The following is a 15,582-nucleotide window of genomic DNA, read 5'->3' as shown; positions in this document are numbered from 1 at the left end:
TTGTTAAAGCTGCACTAGTCTGGAACAACAGAAGTACATTTCCAGGATAAATGCCCGAAATCGCGCCGGATGTCCCTCACCTTCCAGCCGTGTGTTGCTGTTCTCAAACTCTGTTCCCTTACAAAGAAACAACAAACTTTGAGCTAGCTAAAATACCAAGTTTTGAAGAAGATTTGGATGGTGCAACAAGGCAGGCCTGCTTGGTTCTTTCAGGGAATGATTGTTAAGATTTATAAAGAATATGTTTAGGGCATTTCCTCTCTAACTGGGAGGTTTTGGGACTGATTGGTGGGATTGCTGTGGACGAAGTACACACAGAGATACACTGGTAAGAGCTAATGAGGTTTAACCATGTATCAGCTCATTTAAACAGCTCACGTTACTGTATTGTGTCAACAGTTTAATTAATAACTTAATAACTTAATTTAATATTGTACGTGGTGTTTTCTTTTGCGGGGTGCAAATGTTCCACCAAAACAAGTTCCTTCCTGAGACTATTTTGCAGAGCCAGTGTATTTGTATACACTCGTACCTTTAAATGTTCTCTCTAAGGATGTCAATCTAAAAATGATGCAAACCAAACATTTAACGCATTAATTACTGGCTTCCCCCAACATTTAGAGTTGTGTTTCACACTTGTCTCTGAATGCTGATTAGATGATTCAAAAAAAGGACAATGGGATGTTTCATTGATGCTAAGCGCATTGTTTTTATTAAATGAGACGAACGCGCAACCTTCAGTCGTGCTGCCTTCTCCAGTTGAAAACAATCTCACAACCACTCCTGTTGTGTTTGCCAAATTGAATGAAAAGGAAACTTGTGCTTTCTAAATGCCACAGAGCTCAATGGCTCATCAGGGAACAATAATAAACATTTCATACTCATACTGGTCTCATCTCAGTTTAGGAGGCTCACACAGGTGGGGTTGTTACATCCTCTGTGGGATTTCTTCTGTGTGAAAATTAAGTCAGAAAATGCAAAAAGGCTTTGTGGCTATAGATGAACCACATCAGAGACTAAAAACAGCCCTTATGGAAACAAACAAGGACGTAGATGATCTGATTTGGATAGTCTGGGGACAAATGAATCACAGCAACACGGAGCTATCCTGCAGCATCTTCTCTGCCTGCCTGACCTGTGCTGACATGGGTCAATGGACCAGATAGTTTTGAGGTCACAGGGAGAAGAAAACAAAAACTGAGTTTGGCAACTTGAGGAGAAGCTCTGCAGGCCGACTGTCAGAGACACTAATTGTGTGAATGCTGATTCTTCCTCTTTCTTTCTGTTGGCGTTCTAACCTCTGGTGGATTTGTGAGGACTATGGTTAACTGCTCCTCAGATCTCTGCAGGGTAAATCCAGACAGCTAGCTAGACTATCTGTCCAATCGGAGTTTTCTGTTGCACGACTATTGCAGCGGCTCTGTGCGGAGTTTAGCGCCGCCCATGACGATTCTGATTGGTTTAAAGAAATGCCATTTAACCAGAGCACGTTTTCCTCCATCCCAGAATGCTGTGTGGACTAGCCAGACCTTCCTTAAGCGCGCTTTGGAGGATGGTCTGGCAAAGCGAGACTATATGAACATTGACAAAACATTATGGTTAAATTATATATACACTTACTCACTGACTCACTCACTTACACTTTCTACAATGGGAGGAGAGTTCTGCATTGAGTACTTTTAATACTTTAAGTACATTTTCCTGATGATACTTACATACTTTTACTTAAGTAACCTTTTCAATTTTTACTTGTGACAGGGTATTTTTACAGTGTGGTATTAGTACTTTCACTGAAGTAAAGGATCTTACTGAACTGAATAGTACTGTAAGTCCACAGCAGCAGCAGTCTGTCTGTCTCCTCTCCCCTCAGGCTGTGTTGTAATATTCAGCTCACTGTACTCAAATCCAAACTCTGCCTGTGGTTACGAGACAGGATAACACGGTGATTACTTCAATAATGTAATACTCCAGTAGTTAACTATAGGGCTGCGCATAGGCGTAGTTTATTTATTTATTTATTTTTATTTTTTTTGGGGGGGGGTGTATATTTAGAAGTGGTAGATTTGTCCCCTACAAAAAATATGAAAGACAACCCACTCCCCAAAAGAGGTACAAAATAACAGTTCAGGGGGCTCAAAACATGAATATAGCCTACCCTTGTTACCTGTAAATAAATGTTACTAAAAAACTATACCGAAACACCTGTGTGTGAACAATACAGGATAATAACAATAATAATAATAATAATAATAATAATAATAATAATAAAGACATTGCACCATAAATTGATGCAGAAAAGGCACATATTGTTGAATAAAAATTCACCAGAATGCAGAAAATGGAAGTGTTTGACGCTCAATATCTCTTGGGGATGACCTTTTATAATGTGCAAAAGTAAAGGTCCTGCATTGAAAATGTAACTTAAGTAAAAGTATGTGTATCATCAGGAAAATGTACTTGTATTACAAGTAAAAGTACTCAATGCAGAACAATCCTCCCATTGTAGAAAGTGTAAAGGCTCCAACCAGTTGTGTGTTTAATGGTCTGATCATCTCAGCTGGACTTGTAGCCGTTATATTTTTGGCTAGTTTACTTTAGAATAAACATCAGATTTTATAAACTCCATGTGTTTTGTGTGCAGTAATCTTAATGTGTAAAGTAACTAGTAACTAAAGCTGTAACAGATGAATGTAGTGGAGTAAAAAGTACAATATTTCTCTCTGAAATGTAGCAGAGTAGAAGTAGAAAGTGGCATAAAAAGAAAAGCCTCAAGTAAAGTACAAGTACATCAACATTTGGACTGAAGTACAGTACTGGAGTAAATGTACTTAGTTACATTCCACCACTGGTAATGTGGATACAATGACTAAGTGTTTAAAGGCAAATAATAGAACAGCTAGAACAGTCTAAGTTCATAAAATGACATCACTTAACTGTAATGCAGACAACACGCCACAATATGATTATCTAAGACCACATCTAGTCACGATATCGATATAATATGGATATATTGTCCAGCCCTAGTTCACTACAAGTTGAAACAGTGAATGCTGAAATATTTTATTCAAAATCCGATTTCTGGTATCTTTCTGGACAGATGGCGAGTCCTGGAAAACATAAATATATTCCAATCATTTACTGCAAAGTTGCCTTAAGTTGCGCAACAAACTGAGACAACGAATATTGGAATATTTGATTCCTTCTTCTAGAATAAAACCCTGACTGTGAACACTGGCAGCAGAGGTTTACTTTGTAACACCCAAGTGATGTACAGACAGGTTCTGGTCATTCTGCTGGAGAAAACATGAGGAAGGGATGAGGGAAGGAAATGAGGGATAAAGAGGAAACGATTACAGAGCTCAGCAAGCATTTGATAGACTGTGACAAAAGAGATTTGGGACTCAATTTACTAAATGATGCAGGTAACATCAAATTATTTTAGAACTCAAATCTGGCGGTGGTGAGATGTCAAATCTCGTACTAGGAGAATTTCCAGCTTCTTTTTTGGTGTTAACATTGGGAAGGTTGCTATATTTGTTTGGCTATTTTCCAAAGTGTAAATCTCCTGTTATCATGAACCATACGCTCACAGTCACCTATTCTCGGGTAACCTAACCACCAACAACGACCGGCAGCTCGCTGTGCTCTGTACCCGGCTCACAGTCACCTATTCTCGGGTAACCTAACCACCAACAAAGACCGGCAGCTCGCGGTGCTCTGTACCCAGCTCACAGTCACCTATTCTCGGGTAACCTAACCACCAACAACGACCGGCAGCTCGCGGTGCTCTGTACCCGGCTCACAGTCACCTATTCTCGGGTAACCTAACCACCAACAAAGACCGGCAGCTCGCGGTGCTCTGTACCCAGCTCACAGTCAACTATTCTCGGGTAACTGAACCACCAACTACCGCTAACCTGACGGAGCGCCATGCAGAGCCGGGGACACCAAGCTCTGTAGCGGCTTAAACAACTAGCAACTGCCGCTCTGTAGCATGGAGCCCTGTAGCCGATGTCACGTGACCAGTCGGAGGTCTCCTAGTTTTCGTATGATATCATACGTTTTGGTGTGCATAACTTTTGGTATGATATCCTACGAACCAGCTCATATGAATGCGTTGAAATCTCTTAGTGAAGAGATTTTTTCCCAGTGGAGGAGGAAGGCATCTCTTGTTTCTACCTTCTCTCTCTCTCTCTCTCTCTCTCCCCATTACGAGCCCTTTGACTCTCTAAGACTCTTTAATAAGTATTAAACTGTACAGAAAGGTGGCCTGATATACCACAGTAAACACGCATTACGTATTTAATCAGAAGCAGCTTTCTTTCAAATCCAGCTTTTATTACAGGTCAGTCACTCTTCTTTTGTTTAATCCCTCCGTCTTCTGCAAAATACAACTTAAATCCATTTTTTTTTCTTCTCTTGAGCTCCATTTTCCTACCCTTGTGTCTCCCTTTGATAACATTTACAGGGAAATAAGCAGTTCGCTGCAACACATACTCAGAGGATTCCCATTCAAAGACACTTCAAATCATCTTAAAGCATGAACCCTTCCACACCGACTCTCTCTCAGCTTCTGTTTTCACAGTCTTGGTTCAAGGGGGGTTTTCAGACGACACAAGGACAATCCTACGACTGTGGCCGAGTAGATAAACCTCTGTAAACGTTTTCAATATTTTTGCAATGTAAAAGATATTTGAACTACATCCTTGGCTAGGACAAAGACGAGCCATCGCTCACAGCGGTGCATGCTGGGTAATGTCACTGTCCTGTGGTCTCTGTGTCATTTCACCATGTTCTTCCACTTTCTCTTCCATCCAATTCTGCTGGAGAGAAGACGAGTATCACCTTGACGACTGTGATATTGGATGTGATATTTTTGTGGCGTTTGGGTACACAAGGCCCTCTGCGGCTGCTTTTTACTGTCCTGCTGCAACTGTTGCAAAAAATAGTTTTGAGTCTCTGCTGAACAACAATGCAAAGGCAGGCAGACGGGTTGATTGGCTTCCAAAAAAGGCAGACAGCCTCCCAGGTCTCATCTCATAAAAGAAAGTGTATTGGAGAGGAGACGCAGCACAGCAGACCTGCAAGTCTCACGTTGGCAGAGAGGAGAGCGCTGCTGCAGCTTAGAGATTACTGAGAGAGATGGTTGACTGGGCTGTCAGACAATGATGCATATATACAGTAAATGAAATGTCTGGAGGGCTGGGAGGTTCTGATAAAGGCTCATGACAAATACATATACCCGCATACACAACGTATTCCCACAGCGGCATGAGTAATGAGTCACAGGCTCGGGGGAACGCTGTGTGTTGACATGGCTACTTTACTACGTGCCCATTTAAATAGAGACTGTGCTGAGAATCCCTACACAGTATATTTATACAGTAGAATATATAAACCATGTTGCCTTCCATGTTTTTTATCGAATGAAAAATTCCTTATGGAAAAATCGATTGTAATGAAATGTAAATGTAATTTGTACGTTCGATGTCATCAAATTTTCTCTTTAATCGGTAAACAGCTTATGGGATAAACGCTGACGGAAACATTATTTGCTGACTAAATAATGAGTTGCGATTACGTTTTAAGTCATTTTACGGTTGCAACCCGCCATAAAACAAAGTTTTGTCATTTCCGCCACATATTTCCGCTGTCTTTGCAGACATGGCACGTGTCAACCATAGACTACAGTCTATGGTGTCAACAAAGACAGATATGAGTGGACAAACGAGAAGACAAGAGACTTCTAAAGTTTAATATAACGCCTATTTTAGATAGCAAAAATCTAAGAAATGCCATAATTTATCTGCATCATCACAGCGATGTTTTGATAGCGTTGTCGTTGTCTTATTACAGCTGGCACAAGAGCACTGTTACAACTTGTGCCATGTGAATCATTTGTAGGGAGACGGCCAGTCAATTTTGGCTAGCAAACTTTGTTCGCAAATGTTAGCTTGAATGTTGTGCGATTCAGTGTGAAAATGAATGGAAACACCTTAAAATGTCTCAAATCTATTGGATATACCAATTTGACCGTAAAACAGCACGTGATGTCATTATGCACAGGTTTGTATTTGCTTTAAAGCCGATGGATAGACTCGGCTGCTTTGGTGGCAGGCGGCAAACTCACTCAGCAGGACAAATAAACTTCAGCAGGCATCTGCCATCACACACACACACACACACACACACACATTAACACTGCTCCCTGCTGGATCATTTACACCTTATTATAAAACTGCTGAGAGGTCGGTGTTTCCTAATAAAAGACTATACAGAAAATGAGCATCACACACTCACAATGAGGAATAAAAACCCAAAGGTGGTAGGTTGTACACATTTGTTATTTCTTGATGTCTAACCAGTCAATACATCGTTCAGGTCTCTCACTCAGGGACACAATTCAGCCTTTATGGTTTATTGGACTGCATTAGTTTTTTTACCAAAAAACTCACACATTCACAGTTCATTTTTTAACAAATCAAAATGAAGCTTCACAGCAGGGATGATAAGAGACAATCAGCTGCATGTGTGCGTGCGTGCTACGCTAATATGCTGCGTTCATAGACATCGGAAAAACATTTTTCCAATGATTTCATCAGATCAACTTGATCAACTTGATCAACCAAATTTAGTGGTTGCTCTTTCAAGACCTCAACAATGAAAAGTTATTAAAATCAAGACTTTTTGGTCGGTGTGGGCGTGGCATGGTGGCCATTTTGGGCATTTATCGATGAACGAAGAAGTTGTTGTAACTTGAGTGTACATTGTCATATCTGCCCGAAATTTCTCACGTTTGACAAGAGTCCAGGTCTGAGGACAACTGTAGGCAAAAATTTACTTTTGGTCATAGCGCCCCCTGCTGGCAACAGGAAATCAGCCTTATATGACAAACATCATCCGATTTACATGAAACTTACAATGTGTGGTCTACATGTGATACTGAGCTGCCCCCTATACTTTCACCATGCCCATGTACTCGGGCCACGCCCCCTTTTTGACTTTTGAACCGTTTGACGTAGACTATTGTGTGAGGTATCATTGAACTCTGCAGAGAGTTCCTTTTTCATTGGTGACGATTTGCGATGTCAGATGGTCGCACAAATACACGGGCGCATGGAGCAGCGTCCGCCAGTAACCCCGATGCGTAAGGAGGTGCGAGGGCCCATCAGACGCTGCTTGCAGCTTTATTTGTTGTTGACTTTTTTCTTGTGTAATATTTCTTGAGGAAATCTGATTTTTAAAGTGTCAGTTGTTAACATATCTAGCTCTTATTTGTGTTTACTATGTGCAGATATGAGGCAAAAGAGAAGGACAACAAAGCCAAAACAACTTTAAATCTGAAGCATGATGATGATGAGCCAGCTGATGAGGGGATGGACAGGAGGACTCTTACAAACCTCCTTTAGAAATACAGTTAGTCTTGATTTTTGTGAAGTTTTTACTCACTTGTTTGATCTAATATAAAAAAACTTAACATTTGCATAATTAAATGTTTTTTTTCTTAATTAGATAGGGACAAAGAGTGAAAACCTGAATAACTGCAGTGCTCTTAAAATATTTATCAGATCAAGCTTATTTATGTAATTCATTACATACAAAATGGAACCCAAACTGCTTGAAAAAAACGAGATTAAAAAAAAAGGAATTAATGCCATGAAAAAAACAAACCCTCCAACCGCTTATTCTGGCCGTCAGCATCAGTGTTGCTGATCAGCGGTGCTTTGATTGACAGGTGTGATGTGATTTCTGAGCATCCCAACTAATTTTGACAAATAGCTCGGCGTGTGCAGCATCACGAACTGCAGCGGCGTGAAATGAGCTTTAATTACTGGCAGTTATTGCAGCTCTGACGGTGTTTGTGGGTGAGGGTTTCGCCCAAGCAGACGCCGAGTCATTTGGTTTGTTGTTGTTGTTGCTGAAAGTGAACACCTCTAAACATGTGTGTAGGGTGTGTGTATGATGCATCAGTTATTGTAGAGATATCGGTAATTGCTCCAGCATATGCTTGACCTCCCTTGCTTTCCATATCTCATCTATAAAACGTAAGCTCTAAATGACAAGACGTGACTGGTGATTAGAAAGAAAGGTTTCTCATTATTTTGTTGGATTCAAACATTATTATGTCGGATTAAGATGTGGAAGTATTTAAAGCTAGCAAACTTTTTGATATTAATAAACGTCCGTTACAATTAAGCTATTGCCAGATGAGTTGCTACAACACAACACACAACTCTCTGGATTTCTCAGTTTGACTATGTTCCCGAAGATTGTGGCGCCCGGTGATTTTCACTCGCAGAAACTCGAGTGAAGATAAAAGAGTCGATCACGGAAAACTTGTATCATGTGGACGTGCCGACAGTCTTGTTGTCATTACTTAGACTTCCTCACGGGGGTGACAGAATCTACCAGGGGCGGACTGGGACAACAATTCAGCCCTGGCACTGTAGTCACACCAGCCCACATTACCACGCCCATGCAGCCCCACCCACGGACATGTGCATTCACTAATTACATTTGTGTACAGATGGTGAAATAATATAAGCAGTACCTCATGTAACAGATTTTTAAACATTTAATGTAAGTAACTGGCAAACAATGCTTACTACTTTTTAAAGAGCACACGTTTATAACAAATGTACACATACTGTCTGTCTGTTTATGCCGTTTGTATGCTGTTGCTGTCATTCTCTACACTATGTTGTTCTTTGTCACTGTTCGATTGTCCGTGTTTCTCTCTGTTGACACTGTACATATTGTCTGTCTGGTTCTCCATCTTTTCATCCGTTTTAACTCTCTAACTCTGCAATTTAAATGTTTTTTATGGCTGTCTGTGATTATACTTAAGAGTTTTTCCTTCTGGGGTTCATCCCCCAGGAAATTTTGAGGGTAAAACTTCAATTCCTGCATTCTGATACATTTTTAGGCACCAATTTATGGTAAAAATGTCAATATTTATTGCAAGGAAATCACAAACTTCTGGTGGCAGGTAACAATTCAAAATACAAAATATAATGGAATATTATTATATTCAGTAGTCCAGTAAGGGGGCTTTCACATCTGGGACATGGGCCGGATACAACAACACTTGACCCTAAAGTCCAGTTGTTTAATTAGTATGAACAGGGCTTCATGGTCACTTTTTTTTTCCCCAAGGAGCATGTTTTGTTAGCCTCGTGAGACCGTCCTGATCTCACGAGCTCCAGTTTTCCACTCGCAGATCAGTCTGGCATCTTGAGACAGAGAAAATTTGGAGCCGTTCGCCAAACGTCCGACCAATCAGCGTTGGATTTGAGGCGGGTTTAGCACGTTAAATGTTCACAAAGTGAAAAAGCCCAAAGTCCCCCCCAAATGGACTTACCATCTCCAAACGAAATTTCTTTTCACAAACTGCTCCAAACAGCTCTATTGTAGTCCAGCCTTTACTTCAGAGACAAACGTGGTCACTTTGGAACACACGTTATAATGCTCACCTAGCTGCTAGCATGGCACGCCCTCATACTCTGCTTCTGACTGGCTAGTAGTCCTTACCTAGGTACTGTCAGGACACGCCCTCATACTCTGCTTCTGACTGGCTAGTAGTCCTTACCTAGGTACTGTCAGGGCCCTCATACTCTGCTTCTGACTGGCTAGTAGTCCTTACCTAGGTACTGTCAGGACACGCCCTCATACTCTGCTTCTGACTGGCTAGTAGTCCTTACCTAGCTACTGTCAGGGCACGCCCTCATACTCTGCTTCTGACTGGCTAGTAATCCTTACCTAGGTACTGTCAGGGCCCTCATACTCTGCTTCTGACTGGCTAGTAGTCCTTACCTAGGTACTGTCAGGGCATGCCCTCATACTCTGCTTCTGACTGGCTAGTAGTCCTTACCTAGCTACTGAGCATGTGCGACTCCCAACAAAGATGGAACAGAAGTGAGATGTCTCACTCTGTAGCTATAACAGAGAGCTCAACACACAGGGTGAAAAGAGGAGATGCTGCAATGTGCAGTACAACAAAAATATGGTGTTTTTTGAAAATTAAACCACATAAACCTATTCTGGTACAACCTCTAAATATAATTATGAAACTGAACATGATAATAATATGAGCACTTTAAAGCTTCATCTGAAAATTCTGCCTATTTTCTTATCAACACCCACATGTTTTTGAATCTGAACAGGCTTGAGCCATTCAACTCATTTTAATTGGTTTATACTATGTGGTAGTGTAAACTTTAAAATCAAGATCAAACACCAAGGTTATAATTTAATCTTCAGTATGGCAGTAATGATGTCATACTGCTTGGCTAAAATCAAAGAGATAATATTACTGCTGCAATATTCAATAATTTCCTGTCCAATATTGACTGACAGTCTGTCTGCTGTTGGTGTTTTGTCCCCTGGCAGATTGAATAAGACACGACAATAAACCTAACACAGTTCATCAGGAAGCCTCAGGACTTCAGTTCATCAATATCTTTATCAGGACAGAACACGCTCAGCCTGTAGATTAACCGCTAGCCCAGTTTACATGGGCTGGCATAGCAGGCTAGTGTTCTGGCATGAAAATAATGAAAACTTAGCGTGCAAAACAGAATATAATCCTACAAAATGCAGCGGGCTGAAGAAAACATTGTCGGACCATACCGCCTAAAACTAAATCCTAATGCAAGAAGACGAGATATGACAATATAATAAAGGGAATCAAAGGATTGGATCCTTACGAGCATAGCGACTGGTCAAGGGACGTCAACCTGTTGCCCAACTTCCAGCGCCCATATATATACACATTCGTTAATATCAAAACCACGGTCCCCTAACACTAGGTCTCCAGGCGAGAGCTTCTGAAGAAAGCCACAGTTCTCGGTGATCTGCTTATCACTGGCACGCGCCCCCCCCCCACCCCACCCTTTGGAAATGAAAGAGATAGTACGTTGTGGTGTTATGCCAATGAGATATTTCATTGTGTGCCTGCTTTTGTAGTTTGAATATGTCTGTGCCTTTGCACGTAGATTTTGTGCCCTTTCAATGAAAAGCTCGAACACGTAACACGATTCCCAAACATCTCTACATACCGATGTGTCATGCTTGCCTGTATACAATGTCGCTTTGGCCAGTACACCAAAGGGCTGAGGTGTGCATGCAGTACATTGATGGTCTCAATGAACAGATTGGATGCGGTTTGTCGGCTAATGTCAAAGAGGTGTGCAACATGTTCGACAGGCAGATCAAGTCTTAAGCGCATAAGGGTCAGGAGGAGCATTTGAAAATGGGAGAGTTTTCTTTCTTTTGTTTTTGGTAGACTGGGAATGATTTGCATCAGCACACCCATCAATAGACTGAAAGATGGAAGGCCAGTGTAGTACTTCACCTTTGAATCGATGTCTTTGAGAAAATTCTCATCCAGGGCCTTTTTAGAGAGCTCTCCCTTCAGTTTTCGATTCTCCTCCTGCAAGCAGATTATTTCTTTGAGTCTGAGGCCACACATGGTGCACTTCTGCTGTTCATCTGCATTCCCCATTGGGGCACCATCATCCCCTGATGTTTCAGTTTCCATATCTTCCTCTCTCCCTGCATTGTCTGGGGCTGGTGGTAGGGGCCGAGTCTCTTGTCCTTCCATCTCAGCCAGAGGTGCAGAGTAGTCTGATTGTAATAAGAAGATAACATTAACAATAAGAAGAATAAACTGTAAATCTCTGTACTTGCCTGATGCCCAGGGCCCACTGTTTTCAAAACAGTGTAATCTGGATAAAAATGATCCCGATTTGAAAATTCCATGTTTTTGTATCTGTGATCAGGGACCAGTTCAAAAGTAATCCTTGATTCCACACATCAAGACGTGGGATTTATCAATCTGGATCACTTTGATCCAAATTACACTTTTGAAGAACTGGGCCCAGGGATGTGACTTTCACACCATACTTTTGTTACTGATAGCTGCTCCAAGTATTTCAAGACTGTTACATTAGCATGTCAAATGCCTAATGACCTCCTAGAATGACTGGCCTGTGTGTCAGAAAAGCTACAACTCTGTGTGAAAGGTACTTACACTTACACTACCGTTCAAAAGTTTGGGGTCGGTACGATTTTAAATGCTTTTAAAAGAAGTCTCTTCTGCTAACCATGGCTGCGCTTATTTGATTAAAAATACAACAAAAAACAGTTATAGTATTAAATATTATTCCAGTGTAAATCATCTGTTTTCTATGTGAATATATAGTAAAGTAATTTATTCCTGTGATCAAAGCTGAATTTTCAGCATCATTACTCCAGTCTTCAGTGTCACATGATCCTTCACAAATCAGTAATAATATGAGGATTTGATGCTCAAGAAACATTTATTATTATTATCAATGTTGAAAACAGTTGTCGGTCTGTCAGTTGTACAGTTTTTTTTTCAGGATTCTTTGATGAATAGGAAGTTCAAAAGAACAGCATTTGTTTGAAATAGAATCTTTTGTGACATTATAAATGTCTTTACTGTCACTTTAGATCGATTTAATTATTCCTTGATAAGTAAAAGTATTGATTTCTTCCCTCCAAAAAATAAAAATAAAATTCTCACTGACCCCAAACTTTTGAACGGCAGTGTAGGTTCAATCCTTTGTCTAGATAAAGAAACACCATTGGACATCAAATATATTGAGTCTACTTGCGTCTGTTACTAATATCTACCTGGGAACAAATGTGCTTCTTCATTCAACTCAGTCTCATGATCGGTGTGGACAGTGCCCGGCGATGGGGGTGGATTCACGGGACCTTCCATCTCAGTTGCAGGTGTAGTGTTGTCTGACAGTAACAATAAAAAGAAATGTTGTGTCATATCACAACCTCTATTCCTAAGGAATCCAGATTAGCTATACACAGGGGGCAACATATATTGTATTCTTTTACTATTTACCTGGGTATAAAGGTGCTGCATTATCCAACTCAGCCTCAGGACCAGTGTGGTCAGTGCCTAGCGATGGGGGTTGCTGTTGTTGTGACCTCGTCACTCTTCTCCTAAACCACTTGAACCGGTCTTGTTCGTAGCTTTGACCTCAGTATGGCCGAGGTACAGAGAAGGGGCCCAGTCAGGATCACACTCTAACATTTCATAGACAGGTTTGCCTGCAACCACAGTCACCAAATAAATTGCTATGTAGCCTAGATGTACAACATTTAAAACTACGCTTTAGTACATTGGTAACTTAAGCTCATTTTCTAGCCATTTCATGCTAGTTAACAGTTAACATTGGCCTAACATCAAATCTAATGGTCTGCTTAAGTCAAACAAAACACGCTGGTTATTTGCCCACAACATAACATTTACAGAGAGTAATTGTAACTTACCTTTGTGAAAATGCTTTGAACACACCATCATGTGTGGTGGAGTGTTATCGAAGGTAATCTTGGGCCTCCTTACTGCTGCTATCCATGCCATTCGTTGCCTTTTTGTCACCTCTGAAACATAGCTTGTACTATTATTTTTCCACGCTGGAAAACGATAAAAGGATATTCCGTTCTTAAGCTTTATGCCACTTCTATCGTGAGAACGACTATTGCAGTTTATAATAGACGGCATCTTGAACACTGCGTTTTTCCCTCCATGCAAACAAGTCTGGCGCCTTATGTTTGTGCCGCGGATTCCCAAAATGCTTTGCGTTCACCACGGGAATACGTCATGATGACGACACATTAGCAAACTCTATTGACGTTTGACCCGGAGCCGTTCTAGCACCATTGGACTGTAAAATGAAGGAGGGAGACGAGAATGTTCTGCCTGGATCATTAATTGGAACACTTACTTGTAAAAATCTTCTTCCTGCCAACCCTGGCTACCGAAATCTGGTGCCACTGATATGTCTGCTCTTCTCTCTGATGCTCTGAAACACAAACACCGCTGCACATGACGCTAGTTAACACTATACTCAACAGCAGCTAACGTTAGCCTACCGCTAGCTAGTTAACACTATACTCAACAGCAGCTAACGTTAGCCTACCGCTAGCTAGTTAACACTATACTCAACAGCAGCTAACGTTAGCCTACCGCTAGCTAGTTAACACTATACTCAACAGCAGCTAACGTTAGCCTACCGCTAGCTAGTTAACACTATACTCAACATATTTTCCTTAACTGTGTCAAAAGTGACGCCAATAGTCCCGACCAAGCGCGTTTAGATCTGACGCCAAAGGAGACTTTTAGCGTCAATAACAACGCCAAAGGCACCTGACCGCGTCCGTATTTTATGCGATGGGAGTGAGAATGTGTTGGTAGTTGAGTTAAGAAACTCTGGCTGAGGTCAGAGATGGCTGTAGTCCTACCAAGGGTGCTGAAAATAAGAGGGGTAGAAAGTAGGGAAGGAGCCTACTCTATTCTTTTTTTTTTTTTTTATTGGACAATGGGAATATTACAGTTCAGGAAGTGTACTTAGATAATACATGAACTCAGGGTAGCTCCTCTCATTGCCCTTTTTTCTGTCCCTTCTATATCTCACAAATATTTCAGAACTGTTTGACAAGAACAAGGGATATACGGGTTATAGCATATTTACCACATGAGTGTTTGTCAGATAACATATGAAAATACAAAGGAATAGGAAAAAGATAAGAAAACATGTTTAAAGAACTGGCAGTATTTTCTTCAATAATCATATAAATAAACAATACAAGGATATATATAGATCGGTTAGGCACACCTCTGTTTTATAAAAAGCATTAGTGTGATCACCCTCCCAGTGGTTGTCTGTCGTATATACGAGGTTCATTCAGTCCATATTTTAACAAACTTGTTTATTTGTAACCGATGTGAGAATGTGATTTTTTTCCATCACATGTATGTTATTGATTATCTCTGTCCATTCCTCTTTTGTGGGAGGGTCAGGTTGTAACCAATGTCTAGGAAGAGTTTTCCTACCAGCTGATAACATGACACCAAACAGATACTTATTAAAGTGAACATTCATATTTAAATGAAAATCTGTATTTCCTAATACAAGGGTACTAAACTGAAAGGGTATGTTAATTTGGAATATATTCTCCATTGTTCTGTGTATCTCAGACCAGAATTGTACTATTGCTGGACACTTCCAGACTACGTGCCAGTGATCGGCTTCCTGTTTCCCACAGAGTCTCCAACACTTGAAATATGTATTTTCTGCTTTGGGGTGATAAGAAATCTAATTAAACATTTCCATCCAAACTCTCTCCACATACACTCACCTAAAGGATTATTAGGAACACCATACTAATACCATGTTTGACCCTATCCTATCAATATGGGCCAACATTTCTAAAGAATGCTTCCAGCACCTTCTTGAATCAATGACACAAAGAATTAAGGCAGTTCTGAAGGTGAAAGGGATCCCCCACACCATTACACCCCCACCACCACCAGCCTGCCCAGTGGTAACAAGGCATGATGGATCCATGTTCTCATTCTGTTTACACCAAATTCTGATTCTACCATCTGAATGTCTCAACAGAAATCGAGACTCATCAGACCAGGCAGCATTTTTACATTCTTCAACTGTCCAATTTTGGCGAGCTCGTGCAAACCAACCTCAAGGTTGTGTCTGTTGTGGCTTCACAAATGCTTTGCTGCATACCTCGGTTGTAACG

At 40.8% G+C, this 15,582-nt stretch overlaps 1 pseudogene; it reads right to left on the bottom strand.

Annotated features, from left to right (window-relative positions):
• Positions 1-10,721: 10,721 nt before the first annotated feature.
• On the bottom strand, positions 10,722-13,405 carry LOC144526637 (uncharacterized; annotated as a pseudogene).
• Between the last annotated feature and the right edge of the window lie 2,177 nt (positions 13,406-15,582).

This window comes from Sander vitreus, chromosome 12 (assembly GCF_031162955.1).
Source record: "Sander vitreus isolate 19-12246 chromosome 12, sanVit1, whole genome shotgun sequence".
NCBI classification, from domain to species: domain Eukaryota; kingdom Metazoa; phylum Chordata; class Actinopteri; order Perciformes; family Percidae; genus Sander; species Sander vitreus.
The sequence above is the reverse complement of the archived record's forward strand: the minus strand, read 5'-3'. Positions and strand labels throughout refer to the sequence as shown.